Source organism: Kogia breviceps, chromosome 6 (genome assembly GCF_026419965.1).
Source record: "Kogia breviceps isolate mKogBre1 chromosome 6, mKogBre1 haplotype 1, whole genome shotgun sequence".
NCBI classification, from domain to species: domain Eukaryota; kingdom Metazoa; phylum Chordata; class Mammalia; order Artiodactyla; family Physeteridae; genus Kogia; species Kogia breviceps.
This window is the reverse complement of record NC_081315.1, coordinates 88,193,992-88,212,662: the sequence shown is the minus strand read 5'-3', so window position 1 is coordinate 88,212,662 and position 18,671 is coordinate 88,193,992.

Genomic DNA, 18,671 nt, shown 5'->3' with positions numbered 1-18,671 from the left:
TGACTAAAATTGTATTGAGTCTATAGATCAATTTTGGGGAGAATAGACTATGATACTGATTCTTCTGATCAATGTTCACGTCATATCTTTCCATTAGCAATGCTTTGTAGTTTTCTCGGCTGGAGTCATGCAAATCTCCCCATACTTTACTTACCACTACTTGCTGTTTTAGGAATTTTTAGGATTTTGCTTCATTTTCACTTTCCTGCTATTTTTTCTCCTGTGATGATTAGTACCCGTTTTTATACTCAGCAGGATATCAACTGAAGGATCAGTACTACATGCAAATACATCTCTCTGTACAGTCGCACAAACTCTCCCCCAAATATATACATTTTTAGGGACAGATGTCCTCGAATTTACATCTCCAGGGTACAATTATTATTATTATTTTTTGTGGTACGCGGGCCTCTCACTGTTGTGGCCTCTCCCGTTGCAGAGCACAGGCTCCAGACGCACAGGCTCAGCGGCCATGGCTCACGGGCCCAGCAGCTCCGCGGCATGTGGGATCTTCCCGGACCGGGGCGCGAACCCATATCCCCTGCATTGGCAGGCGGATTCTCAACCACTGCGCCACCAGGGAAGCCCAGGGTACAATTCTTTTATATGACTTTTGCCCATATGACTTCCATATAGCTTCCATTTCTCATACTCTTCTCTTTTTTCAACAGTTACTGCCATCACCTTCATTTTTATGTCCTCCTGTATTAAATCTCCATTTTTCCAGTGATAATCAACTTCTCAGCGGCTCCAGCTATCACAGAATATATGTGAGATTTGGTCACCTACTTCTCATCTGCTATAAACAGATACTGAACATTTTTATTTACCCAAAATTGCTGACAACAGTTTAAGCCATATAGGCTTCCTAATCTCCAAATGATAAAGATTAACTAACTTTAAAATGTTTATAATGGATCTTATATCCATAGCATTTTTATCAAATCATCACTGTATGTTTGATATATGTAAATATTTACATTAAATTTAAAAGGCAATACTGGATTAAGACATCATTTAAAGCTATCTTAAAAATCACAAATGTACTAAATATTTATATAATGAAATGGAGAATAGTGTGTTATCATAAGTCATATCAGAGAGAGTACACTACTACATAGTTGTAAGAAATATTTTCAGTAGTTATACAGAGTAGAGAGCTGAATATTTCAAATGTATATAAACTACTTTCTAATGTTGGTAGATCCAGAGGGACTTTTGATGTGCTGACTTTACAGCAAAATCTTAGCCACTGATTGCTATGAACGATAGTCCTTCTCTTTTGCTCCTTCATGCACTCAGCATCCTCTCAAAAAAAAAAAAAGAAAGTGAAATACTTAAAGACTATCTCCTTGAAGACACAATAATGTATCAGCTTGCCTCTCATGGCCACCTTTCCAGAAATGAGAACTGGATTTGAAGAAAAACAGGTAGGTGTGAGAGGAAGAACATGGAAAAATTATTTGAGGTTACATACATATTATTATATTACATACATATTATTTGATGAGGTTACATATCCAATTATATATTGATTAAAAATTATGTATGTCACCTTGTTTCTTTTTTTTTAAGATGTTGCTTTTTTGTTGTTTTTAATTTATTTTATTTATGTATTTATTTTTGGCTGTGTTGGGTCTTCATTGCTGTGCACGGGTTTTCTCTAGTTGTGGCGAGCAGGGGCTACTCTTTGTTGCGTTGTGCAGGCTTCTCATTGCAGTGGCTTTTCTTGTTGTGGAGCACGGGCTGTAGGCACGCAGGCTCAGTAGTTGTGGCTCGTGGACTCTAGAGGGCAGGCTCAGTAGTTGTGGCACAAAGGATTAGTTGCTCTGCAGCATATGGAACATTCCCAGACCCACGTCCCCTGCATTGGCAAGTGGATTCTTAGCCACTGTACCACCAGGGAAGTCCTATATTAATCTTTTGATGTCAACATTTTATTTACTTTCTCTTGAATAATAACTCATACCATTGCAATGGAGAAAATAAAATATAATCTTTTTGTTTAGTAAATGTTCTTTATCCAAGATTTGTCTTCCAAGGATTCAATATGTTCTTGTCCTCAGGCATTTGGTGTTAAGATATTGCATTCTTGTACAGAGTCTCTGGTTACAATTTGCAGATAGTTAGTTCATAGTCTTCATATCTCTAAATGTCCAAATTGAACTTTAAGAATATTCTTTGTTGAGTATTCCTTTTCCATTTCCTGGAAATGACCTTTGTATTCATATCTGAGCCTCTCTATTTCTCTAAATTTATATAGAGCCTGTCTATGTTTCTTTTAGTCCTCTTGGATGTTATAAAAAAATACCATAGACTGGGTGGCTTATACACAACAGAAATGTGTTTCTCATAGTTCTGGAGACTGTAAGCCTGAGATCAGTGTGCCAGCTTGTTTGGATTCTGGTGAAAGCCTTATTCTGGGTTGCAGACTTCTGACTTCTTATGCTCACACAGTAGAAAGACTGAGAGAACATCTGAGGTCTCTTTTATAGGGCACTAATACTAGTCATGTGGGCTCCACCCTCATCCCAATCACTTCCAAAAGATCTCATCTCCGAATACCATCACATTGGGGCTTAGGATCTCAAAATATACATTTTAAACACTCAGTCCATTGAATGTTATTTTTCTCATCTATATGTTAGGTACATATTGTTCAATACAGTAGCATTGGGAGGAATTTCTCATGAATATGTTCAAGTTTCTGCATGGTTTAGGCTTTTGGAGGAAAGGGCACTCACAACCTGATTGAATGGAAATTATATATTGAAGCTAGTGACAGTGCATCACTCTGGAGAAATTTAGAGATTTACATCCCTGCAGTAATTTGCAATTCCATGGTAGTGAAGCTACATATTTTCCCCTTCACACCCTGGATAAAATTTGTTTAAATTCCAAAGTAAAGGTCTCTGTTTATTTGTTTCTGTCTCTCTCTCTCCCCTCTTGGAGGGCAGGATTTACAGATATGACAGCCATCTTATATAAACTTCAATTGTCCTACTTCTGGGATAACTTTATTGAGAATCAAACCCACTGCATATGGAGGTGATGTCTTTTATTCATTCACATAGCCCTGTGGGCAACTGGGAACTGGCCCAAGCTATGACTAGTAACTTTTTGTTAGTCTGATCCACGAAGCTTGCGTCTCCTCCCACAGTATACATGTAGTTCTCTCTCTTTTCTCTCTCTCTTCACAGTCCTTCCCCTCTCTATCTCCCATACACCCTCCCTCTCTCTCCCCCACCATGTATGTGAGATATAGATATATCTCAAATATAAGTTTAAAACTGTAAATTTTAAATTGCCATTTAAATTTAAAATGACACTGTACTCTTCCCTGAGGATCTGCTATCTTGGATATTTTACTTGCAACTAAATATATATATACATAGTAACATATATTAATAAACTGTCTTTATGTGTACATGTATGTGTCTATACATGTATACTCACATAGATATCTCTATCTATCTATCTATCTATCCATCCATCCAACTTCTAGTTTATTAGTTTGCAAGTAGGGCATCATTTCCTTTCACTTTGTTTTCTTTTAAGGTCACTAATAGAGAATTTAAAATAGCATATGCTTACATTATATTTCCTTAGACAATGCTACTCTAGACTCTGCATCTTTACAAAAGACTTTTTAAACTCACGTTGGCTTCTGCAAGATTTTATTTTAACTCTGAGTCAAAGATGAAAATATAGTGGGTAATTCCATGGCACGTCATGTTGAACACTTTTAATACATCTTGTTAGTAGCATTAGCACAGCAATGGCTTAAGGGCATTACTATTTAATTACTTCAAGCTCTCTATCTTATGGGCAACGCATATTCTAATCATACTTATTTTTTTCCTTGCTTTTGTTTGGATTTAAACAAATTAAAATATCACAAAAGACATAGAGACATTTGAGAGCAAAATTGAATTGAAAGGATAGGAGTTGTGGCAAAGTGCAATCAAAAATCATCTCATTTTGAGTATTTTATACTAAAAGTTATAAGCCTCAATTAATTTCCCAGTAGAAATTAAAAAAAAAAAAACCCCTGATTTTAGTCACTGTGAGAACTATAGGTAACAGCTTTTTCATCTTTAGGATCACAAGCTAATATTGGAAAATAAGAGCAATAGGGCGGCATTTATTGTGATAAGGGTAGCTAAACTGAAGCCTCTAAACAGTCATCATTTATCATTTTCCTCCAGAATTGTTTTTACTTTAAAGGTACATTTTCTGATTGATAGAGTGACTCATAATGCATTTTTTTAGAAACAAAGAGTATTCAACACTTTAAAAAAGAGTCAGACTGTCAAGAAATTGAAATAATAAACACTATTAAAACAGCAATAAAATAATGAATGTTTATGATACTTTAGAAATTACAGTAAATATAGAGGTATACTACATATTATATATATATATACACATATATATATATATCACTGGTATGCTTTAAATCAAGAAATAAGCAATTTCCATGCTACCTTAAAAAATTCACAAGTGATAAGAACCCTTAGTGAAAATAGTAATACTGAAATAAAATTTAAAATTTAGAGCATATTGATCCATGTTTTGTTGTGTGAAGTGCTTTATAGAGCTCAATAGCAGAATTTTAATCCATATGCTTCACACTGTTTATGCCAAATCCAGCTTTCAAGTAATTGATGAGCATATGCTTTTACCAAATTATATTTATTAGATGTAAATGAAAAATAATTTACTAATATTAAGACTTTGTAAAACTTTCTTTCCTTGTATTGTGATTTTAAACAGATCAGGTGATTATTTTAAACAGTATCATGTCAAGATTTTTAAAGGACTATAATTTTCATTTTTGGTGTTTAATAATGATCACACAATAGTGTTTATGTTGGAAAAGATTTCAACTTAACCTTATGGCTTCACCTGTTCACACATATAGCAAGTGTCTAGCCTAAAAAAAACCTGTTTTTTCACATCATTAATATATCCTTAATATTTCACCCAAGAAAAATGTCATTTAAAATACTAAGTTATTTTTTTAAATAATCGTTTCTCAACTCCTCTAAATAAAAAATATACCAAAAATATTTTCTCAAATCCTCATAGGCATATGCAGAATTCAAGGGCTAATTTGCCTTTATCTTGCAGATCCTAAATTAATTTGATAGGTTCCATAGACACATGGTGACATCATGTATCATGTAGTGTAAACATGACATACATGGTTGCCTCAATCAGTTGTCCTAATAAGTGAGAGTACCCAATCAATTTAATTTTTAGATGTCATTCTATTGTAGAGTCAACATGGTTATTAAATGACTGTTTTACCTTTATTGTAATACTCATTCACTTATTCATTCATTTAACAAATATTTTGAGTATTTACTATGTGTTAGCATTTTACTAGGTGCTAAAGTTATGGCTTTGAACAAATATAAACTTCTCAACCACATGGATTTTATAATTTGGTAAATATGTAGAAGATTGAAAATAACAAACATTTCTAATTTTACTGTATTTTACCAAGTTGTTTAGTTGTTTAATTAACATGTCTTTTGGGTTTAGGCATTTCAGGATAGAAATACACAAATGTTCTTTGTATTCTCAAAAGAATGGCTATTTCAAAGTGCTGCTTTTAACCATATGATTTTCTACCTTTCACTTAACATATGTGTGACATTTAAATTTAAAATTGTACTACACTCTTTCCTGAGGATCAGTTATCTTGGATATTTTACTTGCAATGCAATGAATTTGGGGCTGAGCTCTATCTATGTTAGATAGCATTATCTCCACCTTTACTTCCTTAAACTATGACAAGAACCTATTCTGTTTCTACCACTACTATTCCATTATTTTATTTGCCTCAACTACTTAGTCCTATAATCAGTAAATACTTTATGTGCCCTTAGGCACTGAATCCAAGATTGACTTTAAATCCATTAAACTTTGCTGTTAATCACTGTAATTATGGTATATATAACCAGTTATCATTTACCAGCATATCAGGAAGTTCATGTTTATTTTAAAACCACAGGAAACTGCTTATTGGCAGGTCACTTTAGAAGGATTTTAAAAATTAGCAAAATTATTTTGTACTTATACTCAGGTTAATTGTTATCTACCTCTGGAGAAAAAGCACTGCAGGGCACTTACAATTTAAATAAGTGACATATAGGTATAGATGATATAGATATAGCTATATCTCACCAATTATATATTTTCATTTTTTATATTAGTGAAATATATGAAAATGTAAATAAATAAATAAACTTATTTATATTTGTTTCCTTCTTCTCTACTTCCCTTATTTCTTTCTTTAAATCCATCTGGTGAAACAAAATTGACTAAGGTTTAAATGATTTTGAAAAATATCTAACAAATGTTTTGAAAGTAGAAAAAAATTATTTAAAAAACACTAAATAGAAAAACTGAGTAGGAAAGTGTCTGAATTTGAGTCAAATAAATGACTCAGCCAGGATGAGTTATGCCTGAAAGATTTTCTCTAAGGTGTGAGCTTTTCAACTATATTTTGGAAGGAGCAAAATGCATGGCCTACTACACACAATGAAGAGGATATTAAGTGGAAGGCTGAGATTACAATGTGGAGACAGGGACTGACTTTAGAAGAATGGTAGGTCACTGAGTTGGGGAAGGACAATCAAAGATTTCTGAGCATCAGAGAGCATGGAGTGTGGAAGTAGGATTATATACAATGGTTAAGATGTACCTGAGATATGATTTTTTAAAGACAGGAACCATTTTGAGAAACTATTTTAGCAATAGTATACAAAAGTGATGATAAGAGCAAGAAGATGTCAACTGTGCTTAGAGTTTTAAGACTTCTTGACCTTTTTATCACCTGTGTTATCTTCTTGCCATGGTCTGGAGAAATGGAGTTAAATTTCTTGCATTTCCTAAGTAATCAGTGAATAAAAAGAGAAGTTTAAAGCACTGGCAAAAGAAAGATCATCAAAAATAATGTCACCTGGCCAAAGAAAACTTATTTTATAAGATGGTCACTGAAAAACCGTGAACAGAACAGTATGAAAAGTTTAAATACAGTGTATTAAATAAACATATTAGCCCCTGTTTACAGAGAAGAGAGACATTTAAATATTTACTAAATGTTTATTTACAACAGCAACAGAACTTCACTGTAGTTTTAGTCTAATAGATCTTAGGTGAACCCTACCTAAATCATGAGCAAATTCCAAAACTATAAACAACAAAAAAAATCATTTAAATTAGAGCATGCTTTAATAATTTATTACTGAGATCAAAACAAGCAATTGAAATTATTTTTTCATTATGAAATGAGACCTTACAATGTACATTTTTTAAAAAGTCTATATTCCAGGACATGAAATTGAGGAAAAATATTTGAAAACTTTCCCTAATATTTAACATTAAGGAATTCATAGAAATATTATACTTATTTTATGATAACTCATTATAAAGCTATAATTATAAAATCATTTGATTTGTCTTTTAACCTATAAAAAATATTTCTCAAAATTAACTGTGAGCAAAATTTAAGGACAGAGCAACATTTCAAATTTTAATCTACTTCTAAATATATCCAATCTATCATATATAGAAATATATAAGCATAATTCATGATAAGAATCATTTCCCTAAACTCAAAAGTATACTTTGGGTCAAGAACTCATTATAAACAGAGGACAAATTAGGTTCTCCATTTAAAAACAAAACAAAAAAAAGAACACCTTTACTATTTCTATTTGCTTGTTTGAAATTTACTTCTGTTCATTCACATTACCTTTTTTGATTTTCAAAACTAAAAATTCTTAATGACTTTTAACACTGAGTTTGGCTTGTGAAAATATTTATAGATTTAATTCTATGTGCAAAGGCATCCACTGATATAATTTTATCTTGTTTCATTCTATTTTCATTATTTACTATGGTAAATAATTTCTGCTAAATGACACTGAATGCTTCCCCCATTTAATCTATGTCTTCCACTCAGAGGATTAAACAGTTTACAAATCAGAAAAGTTGAAATAAATGAGAGAACGATTACAAGCTGAATATTAAATCTCTAATGGCAATAATATCTTAGAGGAATGCAGAATAGCTAAGAACAATATTTTTTAAACCTGTTAAATACTTTATAAATATTTTTGTATAAAGCTCTTTATTAATTTCTTAATGACATACATGTTACAAACTAAAAAGTAAGGAAACTGGATTGATAGAAGTGGTAATTCAATGTGGCCTAATTTTGAATTGAATATTGTCTGCTTTTTAGTGTTCACATATCATAATTTGGTCTGTAAACCATATTTTTACAAGTACTTGTCCAGTTTTCCCAGCATCACTTATTGAAGAGGCTGTCTTTTCTCCACTGTATATTCTTGCCTCCTTTATCAAAGATAAGGTGACCATGTGTGAGTGGGTTTATCTCTGGGCTTTCTATCCTGTTCCATTGATCTATATTTCTGTTCTTCTGCCAGTACCATACTGTCTTGATTACTGTAGCTTTGTAGTATAGTCTTAAGTCAGAGAGCCTGATTCCTCAAGCTCCATTTTTTGTTCTCAAGATTGCTTTGGCTATTTGGGGTCTTTTGTGTTTCCATACAAATTGTGAAACTTTTTGTCCTAGTTCTGTGAAAATTGCCACTGGTAGTTTGATAGGGATTGCACTGAATCTGTAGATTGCTTTGGGTAGTAGAGACATTTTCACAATGTTGATTCTTCCAATCCAAGAACATGGTATATCTCTCCATCTATATGTATCATCTTTAATTTCTTTCATCAGTGTCTGTGCATGTAAAAGTATGAAATTAGAAAACTCCCTAACACCATACACAAAAATGAACTCAAAATGGATTAAAGACCTAAATGTAAGGCCAGACACTATCAAACTCTTCGAAGAAAACATAGGCAGAACACTCTATGACATAAATCACAGCAAGATCCTTTTTGACCCACCTCCTACAGAAATGGAAATTAAAACAAAAATAAACAAATGGGACCTAATAAAACTTAAAAGCTTTTGCACAGCAAAGGAAACCATAAATAAGATGAAAAGACAACCCTCAGAATGGGAGAAAATATTTTGCAAATGAAGCAACTGACAAAGTATTAATCTCCAAAATTTATAAGCAGCTCATGCAGCTCAATAACAAAAAAACAAACCAATCCAAAAATGATCATAAGACCTAAACAGACATTTCTCCAAAGAAGATATACAGATTGCCAACAAACACATGAAAGAATGCTCAACATCATTAATCATTAGAGAAATGCAAATCAAAACTACAATGAGATGTCATCTCACACCAGTCAGAATGGCCATCATCAAAAAATCTAGAAACAATAAATGCTGGAGAGGGTATGGAGAAGAGGGAACACTCTTGCACTGTTGGTTGGAATGTCAACTGACAGCCACTATGGAGAACAGTATGGAGGTTCCTTAGAAAACTACAAATAGAACTACCATACAACCCAGCAATCCCACTACCAGGCATATACTGTGAGAAAACCATAATTCAAAAAGAGTCATGTACCAAAATGTTCATTGCATCTCTATTTACAATAGCCAGGACATGGAAGCAACCTAAGTGTCCATCAACAGATGAATGGATAAAGAAGATGTGGCACATATATACAATGGAATATTACTCAGCCATAAAAAGAAACAAAATTGAGTTATTTGTAGTGAGGTGGATGGACCTAGAGTCTGTCATACAGAGTGAAGTAACTCAGAAAGAAAAACAAATACTGTGTACTAACACATATATATGGACTCTAAGAAAAAAAAAAAAAAAGGTCATGAAGTACCTAGGGGTAAGACGGGAATAAAGACACAGACCTACTAGAGTGTGGACTTGAGGATATGGGGAGGGGGAAGGGTAAGCTGTGACACAGTGAGAGAGTGGCATGGACATATATACACTACCAAATGTAAAACAGATAGCTAGTGGGAAGCAGCCGCATAGCTCAGGGAGATCAGCTAGGTGTTTGTGACCACCTAGAAGGGTGGGATAGGCAGGGTGGGAGGGAGAGAGATACAAGAGGGAAGAGATATGGGAACATATGTATATGTATAACTGATTCACTGTGTTATAAAGCAGAAACTAACACACCATTGTAAAGCAATTATACTCCAATAAAGATGTTAAAAAAAACAACAACACACTTTTAACTCTCTCAAGTATTCTAAATGCCAAAATTTTGGTTCTTGAGTAAACATGTTCATTTCAAAGGATATGCTATGTGCAATAAAGAGTACAAGAGTGTTAATTTATGATATTAAAATTTTTACAATAAATATGCTTTAATAGATTTAAATATAAAATATTCCAAGCAATGCCTAAAATTACAAATTACACAAATAATGATCTACATAAAATACATATACACAAAAACATGTCTTTTAGCAGCAAATTAAAACTGAAATTAAATTACAAATTAAGTTGCCTACTCTTCAGTTTTAATAAGGTGATTTTATTTTCAATTAGTCCACTTAAGCTTTTTTTCATTGGTATGAAATATTGAAATAACTCATTCAAAACTAATGTTTTGTCTACTTTTATATGGTTTGTATTATCACTTGTCATTTCCTCTATGCCAAGCATTAATAGGTATAATACATCAATATTCTTAGCTGAGCCACACAAAAGCCAGAATTTTGTAAATATCTGAAGAAATCTTATACATAATATGTGCAAAAAAAATCATGTTTATTAATTATGAAATTTTCATGGTGTATTTATTCTGTTACTTATAAGACAATCAGGAAATACCTAACATTTGATGAATATCATTATGTCCATGTCCCCAAATATCTCATTATTGATAAGTCTGAATTCTGACTGTACTAATTATTATATATGAAATCATACTCTTCTGCGGGATAGAGAGTGCAAGGGTCATTGAACTGTAAGTCCATGGAACTTTTTCTGCTATTGATCAAGGTAGAACACTGATAGTTAGCTGGTGGATATACTTTCATACACTGGGATACAAGAAGCACAGGGCAGTGATCCCTAAGAAGAGTGAAACAAACAAGTTGAGGTCTACAATTACCTCAAGTTACTATATGGAGAGATTCTCTAGGGCAAAGACAAAGAGGGAAAACCCAAACAGATCCTCAGTCGGTATGAATTGAAGAGAAAAAGCTGAAGATTCAGACTGGCCAAGCTGCTAGAATTTTCAGGACAGATGGCAGGAGAGAAGAGCACTGCACTAAGAGAGAGATGCAGACAGATCATGTTAAGAAGAGCTACAGAAGGTTCCACTGAGGTCTTCAGCTGAGAACTGATCAGCATCAACATGCAAGGAAACTATGTGCAAGAAAATGAACCACCAAAAAAGAACACATAGAAGATGCCCCAGTGCTCACAAAAGGCTGGAAATAGTGTGTGTTCTAACCAGCAATTTGGGGAAAAACCTCATAATACATGAAATATTGGACAGAGTATTCAAAAAGGTATTGTCTCCATTGTAGGGCAAAATTATCCCTAGATGAAAGGCTGCTCTGGTCTTACCAGATTAGATAGATACATAGATACATAGATAGATAGAGATACATAGATACGTAGATACATAGAGCTAGACAGCCTGAAAAGTATCAAACTGTTCCAAGTACATCCAAGAACAAAGCACAGAAATATTTAAGGGAATACAAAAGTATCCAGAAACCAGTAAAGTAAATAACAATATCTGGAAACCAATAAAAACTAGCAGGTATTCAAAGACACTGGAAAATATGACCCATAATATGAAAAACAATGTAAGAGAACCAGACACAGATGATGACATATATTCAATTAAAATTGCCCTGAAAAAAAAAAATTAAACAGAAATCGTTTTTACTTTAATGAAAATCTGACTATTATAACTACATCCCTTGCTGCAGTTTAAAAACGAAACAAATAATAAAATGACTTACTTTTCATATTGCAACCTAACATTTAGGTCCCCTTTGTCCCGTGGAGAAACTTCATTTCGTACTTCTTCCAAGGGTTATGAAAATTAGAAATCCACCCACTCCTGAGATTTCTTCAAGTAACCAAAGGGTGATTTTCTCCTGCCTTTCTCTTCCTCCAAGTTTGACTATGCTGTGCAGTAAATGGACCAGATGTTCAAAATTCATTCCCTTGAATGGCTGACAAATGCCATCCTTAATCCAAGAATTTCAGAAATTTTGCAAAAATTTTGAAGATTTTAAGGTAAACAAAGGGACATGTGGAAAACTTTTGTGGCCTTCTGACACCACCAAAGTCCTAGTTCTGCTCTTCTCCACCATCTAACCTCTTTACTCCATCCCTTCTAGAATGACGTTGGTGGCTCCAAATTCTATGTCTGCTTTTCCCACATGTTCCACTAGATGCAAACTCATACTTATCAAAAAACTCAGCAAAATAATAATAATAAAGGAACTTTATAGTATGGATATGATCATTTGTCTCTTCTCTGCTCTCAGAGCAGTTACACATGTGCCTTATAAAAATGTAAGGTAATACCTAAAAAATACTCCTTAAAATCACTATCTCAGTCTAGTTTTAATAGTTTGCCCTTTCAGATGATTTTACATGAATATCCCACTAAACATATGTACATTTATTCTGATTTTGCATTTAATCTTTTAAGAATGATCCCTTATTATTAAATGCATTTGGGGAGACATTGTATGGGCTCCAGAATACTTTATCAGGCATTTTGGAATACAATCTTAAATCATATATATTTAGAATTATGTCTCAGGAGCTGTATGCTAAAATATTGAAGTATTTTTCATGGGAATGTTAGAGTTATCCTCCAAGGAAAATTATCTCATACAATCATCAACACAACTGCAATCTGTGACAAGCCGGGCACCATGCTGTTCTATTATTTCATTATATAATTTAATATTTACAATACTATTGTGGGTGATCTGTATTATATCCATTTCATGCATGATGGACCTGAGGCTCACAGCTATTAAGCAAAATGCCCAAGACAATCAGTTTCAAACCTGCCTTCCTGACATAAAATCCTACAATAATGTTTATATTTTTTCCCCAACATGGTATGACTGACGTGTATATGTGCATTTTAAGTGTTTGTTAGTTTTATCTTCATCTTAGGGATATTCAATTTGCCCAATCAGTTATACAAACTTCAAGGATAGTTAGTATTTATTCAAATGTCCACAGCTTAGATAGAACTACTATCAGTCTAGTCTTTTTCTTGGATCATCACCAGCAGTCTTAACGAGGGCTTAACTAAACCAAATGATGTTACAGACATCGGATATCATTGGCGAAATGAGTGGCTTACTTAGTTAGTAAAATGGATGTGAGAAATGAGTTTCTTTGGCAAATGCAATATGTGTTCAAAAGCTGTGAACTGACTGGAAACACAGTAGAGTTATATTGTTTATTGCACATAAAATGGATTTAGGTCAGCTGGTGAAAATTCTGTTAATCATACAACATACTGCTTCAATGTGGAACTTAATGATAGGTTAAAAAATGTAATTCTTTTAGTTTATTTTCATGTGCCGTTTTTCATACAAATTTCTGGAAATAAACTATAGATCAATTTTTAAAGTTTTCAGCAATTTACCACGAAGAAAACCTTCCTCCATTTCCATTAATTTATGTAGCTGATTTCATGTTTTATTTTTCTTTTAAAATTTATTTTTGGGTGCAATTTGGAGGCTCTCCAACAGACTGAACACATCTCAGTATGTACAATGATTCCTAAATCCTCTTCTTAAGGTTGTTCTAATGACTCAAGACTACACATAGTTCCTTGAGTTGTATGTCATACATGTTCTGTAGTTACCAAGTCTTTTTCTGTTGGATCACATATTATCACACGGAGATATCAAAACATTCTTATACACATATAGTAATATCTTCCATTTAAAAAAATAAAATATTATAAATTACTTCAAATCTCTATTCCTTCTTAAAGCTGAATATCTTACACAATTTTCAATGATTCATTTTTATCTTCTTTTGAAATCTGCAAAGATACAGCATATTTTTGCCATAGCACAATTTTATTTTCTACCTGAATAATTTAGGCATATATACCTTTATCCTTGGAATAAATAAGTCTTTTTGATTTCGTTTTGTGTACTTTTGACTCAAAAATACTTTTAACTCAATTTGTCTTTTATAATGCTTTTCTTCCACTGAATTTCTATTATTCATGAATAAGATACATTGTTCACATCAAAATCTATTCTCCCCTCATTTCAATCACTTTTGCGTTTTTTTTCCTTAATTAAGGGAAAACTCCAGAAGTTTAATCTCCACATAATTAAATGTTTTCTATTATGTCTATTTAATACTTAGCATAACTTTTATAGCATAACACCTTTAGCATACTATTTTTCCCTCTGTATTATTTGGTTTCTTTCTAAACACACACATATACGCCACACACACACACACACACACACACACACACACACACACACACACACACACAAATTGGATACTGTTTATGTCCAACTCTCAGATATAAATAAAGACTAAATTCCAAGTAGATAGCATGCACAAATTTTTGTGTCCCAAACAGAGTATTCTACTCACATCACATAGTCTTCTGTCAAGCTAAAATAATAGTGAACTCAAAAAATCTATACTTCCTGGAATGCCTTGCTACCAGAGTGTTTTAGATTTAGGATTTTTTGTTTGTGTGCTCATTATTTTTTGCTTTATTTAGTTTGTTATTTTTCCTTTTGATTGGCATTTGTTACTGCATATTATAGAAACACCATTGCCTTAAGATATAATGTGCTCCTACAAGATCAATTCTTTGTATCAATCTAGCAATTATTTGTTTGTTTTTGAACTTGCTACCTTTTGAGATAGAAATTAGAATTACTTTGTAAATTGGGAATGCATTTTGATTGAAATAAAAATAACAATCGTGCTACTTAGTTATTTGTTTCTTATAGACCCCAAACCTTTTAACCCAGGTTGGTGACCATGGGATGGAATGGCATTAAATGTTACAATATCTTGCTTTCTCTCTGTGCAGCAGATCTCCTCTGTTTGCTGAAAAAGTTACTAATTATTTTTAGTAATTATTTTATTCTTAACCTAGCTAATCTTCAGTTCAAGGGACATTTCTCAACATTCTGACAAAAGGAGTTTTGTCTCTTTTCTTTTTTTCAATAAGTGAGTCGTTTCTCAGAGTTATTTGGAAAGTGGGCTTCCAGTCTTGTCCTCCATTTGGCTCAAGCTGGGATGAAGTGAGAGAGTGGCATGGACTTATATATACTACCAGATGTAAAGTAGATAGCTAGTGGGAAGCAGCCCCATAGCACAGGGACATCAGCTTGGTGCTTTGTGACCACCTCGAGGGGTGGGATAGAGAGGGTGGGAGGGAGATGCAAGAGAGAGGAGATATGGGTATGTATGTATACATATAGCTGATTCACACTGTTATAAAGCAGAAACTAACACACCATTGTAAAGCAGCTATACGCCAATAAAGATGTTAAAAAAATAAAAAATTAAAACTCACCTTTCCGTGGCAAAAAAAAAAAAAAATTCTTTTCTATTCTTTTTGATTCTTTACTGATTATTTTCATTGACAGTACTAAAGTTGAGCCACCATCATAAAAGACTATGTTACAAGAATGCAGTGTGTTAGAATTATACTTTGTTTTTCAAAAAAAATAGGAGAATCTACTAGACTAGAAATTGTTTCAAACAATACAAACTAGTAATTCAAAATTACATCTAGGACTGAGCAAAGAACAAACTTTTCTTTTTTTTAAATAAAACTATCAATATCATGGATATAAAGATTACTTGCTTTTGAACTTCCTTTTAAAGTTAGTTGAGGAAAATCAGAAAAGATAAAACTTACAATGATAAGTTGAAGCCTGAACTAAAATATTTAATTTAAAAAAAGCTGAAGCTGGAATTTCAATAGTAATAAAATCACCATTAGAAAAAATGAGACCAAAACAATCTGGCCTACTTGAAAAATACTAAACACACCCTTAGCTAACCCTTTGAAAAAAATTTTAAAGATAGGTTAAACAGAAATATTAGAAAATATTATAACACAAATGACAGGTAAGTGATGGTTATAAAAAGGGCATTTACAAATCACAAAGAAAAACTCAAATTTATCTCAGAGAAAGCAGGTAAAACATACATGAAAAGACAAGTCCCAGGACAGAATTAAAAATGAACCATATGACATAACAAACTGCCCAACATTTTCAGCAATCAGAGAAATGCAAATTAAAGTAAAAGTGGGATATCATTTTATATTTATTAGATTGACAAACATGAAATAAACAACATTTATTTTTGTCAGGGATCTGAATAAAATGTCTGTGTTTATGTACCATGTCAAAAGTATGAATCATTACATAATTTTGGGAAAGCAACTCGATAACATTACATACCATGTCAAAAGTATGAATCATTACATAATTTTGGGAAAGCAATTTGATAAATTCTACTATAATTCAATGTAATTATATATACCATATATCATAAAATTAATCCCATGATACCTACATTTATATATATGAGAATATTTGTATTTACTGCAACCTATTTATAATAGAAAAAAATAAGTAAATTATTGTTGATAAAAAAACATGATTAAACAATGGAACATATAAACTGGTGGATATTATGTGGTCACTAACAATAATTAATTAGAGGATTATACCTTATCAATATGGTGAAATTTCCACAGAGTTAAAAACAATTGCATGTTACAGAGTAGATAGAAGTATCTGTTCCCACCTGGGATTAGAGAGTCAATAATTTACAGGAGCTAGGGCTTCCCTGGTGGTCCAGTGGTAAATAATCCTCTTTCCAATGCAGGGGACAAGGGTTTGATCCCTGGTCAGGGAACTAAGATCCCACAGGCCGCGGGGCAACTAAGCACACGCACAACTATTGAACTTGTGCGTCTCAATGAGAGAGCTCATGTGCCGCAAACTACGGAGCCCACGTGCTCTGGAGCCTGAGCACCACAACTAGAGAGAGAAAACCTGTATGCCACAACTAGAGAGAAGCCCAAGCACCACAATGAAGAGCCCAAGCACCGCAACAAAAGATCCCACATGCCTCAACCAAGATCTCATGTGCTGCAACTAAGACCCTACGCAGTCAAAAAAAAAAAAAAAATTACAGGAGCTTAGATAACAGGTGAGGATGGCTGTTCCAAGATTTGACTTCTATGAATTCATGACTTGCTTTGCATAGTAGGGTAAGACAAAGCCCAGAAATATAACAGTTATAGATAGTTCTTACAGGTAGTGGGATAAAAACTAGACCAACACATCACATAAACATTCTCAAGAAGAGGGCAGGTCAAAATAGCAATATTTTTAGTTAACTACTTTTATGACACTACAAGCAGTAAGAGGAAGATCTCACACTCTTCATCTAAAATTATTCCAAGCATAGTGAGTTTCTTCTTTGCTATTGGTCTTACAGCTCTCAAGTTTTCTAACAGGTATAAACTTCAGTATGAGCAGAGAGGGTTTAAAAGTGTTTTCTAGGGCCTTTCTCACCTTCTGAGATGGCCCACAATCTGTCTGTGGAGTGTGTTTCTCTCTAAATTAATCCACTTCTTAACGATCACTTTGTCTCTCACTGAGTTCTTTCTGCGATGAGACATCAAGAACCTGAGCTTTATCAAGTTCTGAAACCAGGTGTGTGAACTCAGTTGGAAGACTGTGGGTTTAGGCTGGGTTCAAGCCCAGGTACGTGGGTTCAAGTCCCAATCTGAGGTGCACGGTTTCAGTTGGGGCTCAGGCCGGAGGCAGCTGGTTGTCGGGGTGGGCCAGCTGGTCTCTGGGGGCACAGGGCGCCATGTGGCCAGGGAGGAGGCAGAGGCCACAACATGCCCACGGGAAAGGCATGACAGAATGTTCCATCCCTGGAGCGCTCTGGTCCTCTCCCTAAAGCAGCCTCCATTCCTGTTCCTGAAAATGCTCTTTCCACTCACCTTCATCTCTTGAAAATGTATTTTCTTCCTGTCTTTGAGAGAAGCCAGGAGACCCTTCTCTCATGGGGTCATTCGGGATGGGGGTGTGTGTGTGGAGAGGGACAAGGCATTCCTGGCCTTCTAAGCTCTACCCGTGCTGGCCTTGTCTTCATGGCAGCAGCCTGGGCTGGGGGCCAGGTCTCCAGGTATGTTACGAGCCATCAGGTTTTTGTGGGCTATCCCCAGGTCTAAAGACCACACCATGCAAAAGGTTTATGAGTGAATGTTGAGAGCATAACTATCTCATATTTGAGGAACTGTTTGGTCAAGGAATTTTTCATTAAACATCCAATAACTATTTATTGTGTGCTTACAATGTCAGGCTTGGTTGTAGCTCTAGAGGGATTTCAGAGAGCAAGACACACAAATCTCTGCCTACCCTTATAGAGTGGAAGGAGATAGGCAAAAAACAAAAGAGAAAAAATGCTTTCTAGCTTCGGACAAATTAGCAAAGAAATCGTAGAGGACACGTCATGTTTTACTAGAGGTTCTATTTCAGATATAAAATATCTATAAAAGCTAAATAAAGTTTTCTCTTTTTAAAACTTTGTATTAAAGATGTTAATTACTAAAACTAGAAGCAGAATTCTACTTTCCAGTGTTCGTAAAAATGACATAGAAATGTTAAAGATATGTAACAGACAAATCCAAAAAAAAAGAAAAAACAGGATTTTTTTTTTTTT